This window comes from Mesocricetus auratus, unplaced genomic scaffold, assembly GCF_017639785.1.
Source record: "Mesocricetus auratus isolate SY011 unplaced genomic scaffold, BCM_Maur_2.0 Super-Scaffold_6730, whole genome shotgun sequence".
Lineage (NCBI taxonomy): Eukaryota > Metazoa > Chordata > Mammalia > Rodentia > Cricetidae > Mesocricetus > Mesocricetus auratus.
The window spans coordinates 9602860-9608319 of NW_024429184.1; the positions used below are offsets into that span (position 1 = coordinate 9602860).

General features: G+C 36.6%; 1 pseudogene; it reads right to left on the minus strand.

The window, feature by feature from the left end:
* Positions 1-1016: 1016 nt before the first annotated feature.
* LOC121139055 lies at positions 1017-1152 on the minus strand (annotated as a pseudogene).
* Between the last annotated feature and the right edge of the window lie 4308 nt (positions 1153-5460).

The following is a 5460-nucleotide window of genomic DNA, read 5'->3' on the forward strand; positions in this document are numbered from 1 at the left end:
TAATGAATATCTCATATCATGAAATATGAAATATGATTATTGAACTACTATAAATGTGGATTATGAGATGTTCTGATGGACTAAGATAAGGTATAGTCAAGATACTAATTTATCCACTCTTCTATACTTTTCTTTTTTTTATTTTTATTTGATTTTACAGGAAATGAACAAGGTTAAGTCCTAACCCAGACAGCTTAATGACCCTCCTCAGGTGTGCCTCTCCTCTTGTGTGGTTCCTGCTGTCACCAGAGTCAAAGGAAGCCTCAAAACAGCTACGTGAAAAACATCCTTGCATTAGTGGCAAAAAAACACAGGAACCTACTCTGGAATCCCTATGCCCTTCAGATTCCCATGTCCATGGGGATTGGAAGAGCACTTAGAAACCCTGAAGCTGGGAATTATGAATGCCTGGCAGTTAAGAAAGCAGGGAAGAGCAGGGCGTTGGTGCCTGCAAGCCTTTAATTCCAGCACTGGGGAGGCAGAGGCAGGTGGATCTCTGTGAGTTCAAGGCCAGCCTCCAAAACAACAGAGAAACCCTGTCTCGAAAAAAAAAAAAAACACAAAAAAGAAAGGAGGAAGCAAAGCCAGGTTCTCTGTTCTCAGAGTACTGTTATGGAAGCCATCACCAAGACAATTTGCTGATAATGCAAAGTTCCAGCCTGAGCAGTTGAGCAGTCTGCCCTTCTCCTGTCCCGAGCCTTCTTCGTTTTGGATCCTGTTTTGTTCAGCATTTATGAATAGTCCGTCTGAGAGCTCCGTGAAGGCCAGGCCCAGAGCCATCTGCATTACTGCTGTTTCCCCAACGCAAAACAGGGTAGGCACACAAATCCCTCAATCAACTGAAAGCCAGTAACAAGGCCCCCACACCCATGATCTCAATGAAACTGGTATTTCCCAGTCTGTGAAGCAAGTTCTTTCCCTTCAGGAGGAATGTTATTTGTTAAAAAGTATCTTCATGGCAGGAGTCTAGTGGCATTATCATGAACACTGTCATCACTGTGAACCGTCTTTGATGCAATATTCCTTCTTACATGTATCAAAACTCATACAACAATGAGTTCTGGGTTGCAAAAGAGGATTTATTTTTGCACCTCTTCTATACTTTTCAATGACAGCAATAACATTATGGTTTTAGGAAAATACAGAGATGAACTTCATGAAGTTACAACTTTTCATTTACAATTGGATTCTAGCGAGTACATACAATTGAATTTAAAAATTAAAATATGACCAAGGAAAATACAAAAATGAAAACTTTAACATTTTTAGTTTATTTTTGTTACTGTTTAGAAAAACAACATATTAGATATATTTTAATCTTCACCGCTCTGATAGGGACAAGAGAAAATTTAAAAGCAGTTTTGTTATGCATTTCCCTGGCAAAGGGTATTGAAATTTTTATGTTTCTTACTCATTTGTTTTCTGTTTATTTGTTTGTTTGGTTTTTTTTTGATGATCCAAGTCTCATCTTTTGAGAATTCAGTTTAGCTTCATGCCCAATTTTAATTGAGTTGTTTGTATTCTTGGTGCTTAGGCTTTTTGTTTCCAGCTCTTTGCATTCTAATTACTAGCCCTCTTTTGTTGTACAGCTGGTAGAGATATTTTTTGTTCATACTTTACTACTTTACAAGCTGCTTCTTGACTCAAATGATGGTGTCCTTTGCTGTACAAAACCATCCTAGTTTCATGTGGTTCTATTCATTAATTGTTGGTCTTAATGTCAGTGCTACTGAAGTCCTATTAAGAAAGTGCTTTTCTATGCCTAAAAGTTCAAGTGTTCTCTCTACTTTCTCCATTATCAGATTAAGAGTATCTATCAAGTCATATGTAAAGGTTCTTGATCCATTGGGCATTAAGTTTAATGCAGGATGAAGGATAAACATCTAGTTTCATTCTGCTACACATAACTATCCAATATGATTAATGCCTTTTGTTGAAGATGTCGTCTTTTATACAATGAGTATTTTGCTCTCTTTGCCAAAAATTATATTTGCATTGTTGTACCAATTTCCACCAAGATCCATGATTTTATTTTGGTGATCAGCATGTCTGCTTTTCTGACAGTACCATGTCATTTTATTGTATAGCTCTATAGTATAACTTACAATGGGGGGAGCAGATAATACCTCCAACATTTATCTCTTTGCTTGGGATTTTTTAGCTATCCAAAGTGCTTTATTTTTCCATATGAAATTTAAGATTACTTTTTTCAGTTCTGTGAAAAACTGCATTTAGATGGGGATTGTGCTGATGCTATAATTTGTTTTTGTTAGGATGGCCATATGAACAGAATTAATTCTACCTATCCATGAACATGGAATGTTCAATTGTGGCTGTGCAGGAGGGGGAACACATTTTTCACTGATGGTATAAATGCAGATTACTATGTGGGTGTTTCCATAAAAGCTAGAAATAGACCTACCAAACAGTCCAGCTGTACCACTATTTAGAGTGTACCTAAAGGAATCTACATCTAGATTGTTGCACTTACATATCTATTACTTTTTTATTTATAGATGCCAAAAATTATACACCACAGATGTTCATGAACTGATTAATTAAAATGTGATACATTTACAAATGGAATATTACTCAATTCTGAAAAATGAAATTATGGGTTGGAGAGATAGCTTAATAGCTGAAAGCATTTTCTGTTCTTGAACATGACCCAGGTTCAGTCCCTTGCATCACCTGAAGAATCACAGGCATCTATAACACCAGTTCTGGGGGATCTGATGCCTTCGTCTGACCTCTGTGGCTATGAACCTAGCATATATGCATGTAGACAAATTCCTCATGCCATAAAACAAATGAATCTGAATCAAGAGTAGTTGTTCCATGCATGTTGGACTCATTGGATTTTCAAACAAGGAAGAAGAAAACTGTAAGTTAGGTGAGTAGGGAATTGAGGGCAGGTGAATGGATTAGGGAGGAATTACAAATTGGTGTGCAAATATGGTCAAACTATATTGCATGAAAAACTCAACGAATGAATAAAAACATTGTTTTACAAACTTATTATTTACTGTCCCTAAACTTTATATAGCATTAAAGCAACTACTCTGAAGTTAAAGATATCTAAAAGTAAGTTTATAAAACCAGTGCATTTAATAACTCCCCATGAACAAACGTTTTGCTAAGGAGGAAATGGATGCTATAGTGCTCTAAAACTCTTTTCCTTCTTAGTAGTCTTAATATTCCCAGTGTGTAAATGAGATTTGAAAGCAATCTTGACAAAAATCAATGGCTACATATGCAGATTAGCACACCTTTTAAGCATAACTGCAACTCTTACCCAAGCAAATAACAAAGGTGACCCAATCATTCAGGAAGCTCACAGCAAAGAGGTCCCAGACATCTGGATGAAACGGCAGACTAATTGGAACTAATCAAACTTCTGTCAAGACTTATTTTACAGTGACTTCTGTTTAACATACATACCTTGATTCTTCTTTGAAAGTGCTAGTGTTGTATTAGAGCCCTGCTTAAGAAGACCATGCACATTACTTTGAAAGGCTGTTTGCTTAGTCAGAATTGCATTTCCCTGACCTCACAGTGGTTCCTCTATTCCACACAGCGGACTCTGCCCTCTATGTTCACAGAGAGTGTGAAATGGAAAAAATATAATGGCCATGCAAGCACGGGGGTCTTGCTGTGAAAATTCTGGTTCTCTTCACAGTATCCAACAGCACAAATTGGTTTTCTGGCAGACTACTCTTGAAAGTAGACATTAAAACACTTGTGGGTGTTTTTTGGTAAGGTTGCATTTATCCCCATGTGTTTTTGTTCTTTTTGGCAAGTTTTGTCAGTTTTGTTCTGGTGGATGATACATTGTTCAAGAATTCAAGAATAGTTCTAGCTGACATTAGTTCATAAAGTTAGTGAAAATGTAAGCCTGCTAGCTGAGTATGATAATATGCTCCTGCAAGTCCAACATTCAGAAGGCTGAGGCGGAATTGCAAATTTGAGGCCAGCTTTACCCTTTATAGGGAGACCAAGTATCAAAAAAATATATTAAGTGCTTGGAATCACAATTTTATTTACAAATCATAAAAGTGTATTGAACACAGTTGATGGTACTAACTCTTGTACATTTTTTTATCCTGTAAGTACTTTAGCTCAGTTAAAACACACTGTTCCATAGGGCTTAGTTCAAAACAATGTACTTGTACATGCTACACTGTGAATGAGCCTTGAAAACATTATACTACATAAAAGAAACCAGTTATAAAATACAACCGAGTTATTCATTTAACTGGATGAAGTATATGGTGTGTGAATTATATCTCAGTAAAACTATTACATTAAAACATGAACACACTAACCTACACTAAGGCATTAAGAAAAGTTTCAAAATCCATTAATCCAAATCATTAATTCCATATTCTAACACTTTAAGAATTTTAAAATTATTTAAAACTCTTTTAAAAGACATATTTTCTTTTTATTTAAAACATAATTATATCATTCCCTCTTTCCTTTCCTTCCAAACTCTCCACTGTCCCTCCCTTCAGCTTCCTCTATGTCTGCCTTACTTCTTTTCAAATCCATAGCCTCTTGTTCTTTTATTTGTCTTAGTTTGAGACCTATTGCTGTGACAAAACACCATAAACAAAACAACTTGAGGAGGAAAGGGTTTATTTCAGATCATATTTCTATTATCACTGTATATCATTGAAGGAAGTCAGGACAGTAACTCAAACAGAGCTGATGCAGACTATAGAGGAATGCTGATTATTGGCTCACTCACCATGGCTTGCTCAGCATGCTTTCTTATAGAACCCAGAGCCACCAGACCAGAGATGGAACCGCTCACAATGGGTTAGGAACCCCCCCATCAATCACTAATTAAGAAAATGCCCTATAGGCTTGCCTATATCCAATTTTATGGAGGTATTTTCTGAATTTATTTTCCCTTCTCTCTTGTGCCAAAGTGACATGAAACCATCAATCACATTATTGTTACAAACACAACACACACACGTGTGTGTGCTGTGTGTGTGTGTGTGTGTGTGTGTTGCATGGGTATTTGTACATATATATACATATACACACACACACACACACACACACACACACACACACATATATTGTAGAGTTGGTTAAGTGTTATTTGTGCATATGGTTTCAGGGCTGATCATTTGGTGTTGTATAATGAACTATGGGGCTCATGCCTCTGGAAGATTAATTGTCTGTCTCTCAGCAGTTATTAGTTCCATGTAATTTTTTAACTATGGGTGGGGCCTATAAGAATTCCCCCTCCTACATTTGTATTGATGTTTTTATTTTTCAGATCTTGTTTTGGCAACCATATTGTTAAGGTTTATGGATATAGCTGCCCTGATGTTTCTAGGAGATACTATCTCAAGGCTGAGTTCCTGGTCCTCTGACTCTTACAATCTTTCTATCCTCCTATTTTCTGATGTTCTCTAAGCCCTTGGTTCAGGAATTATGTTGTGG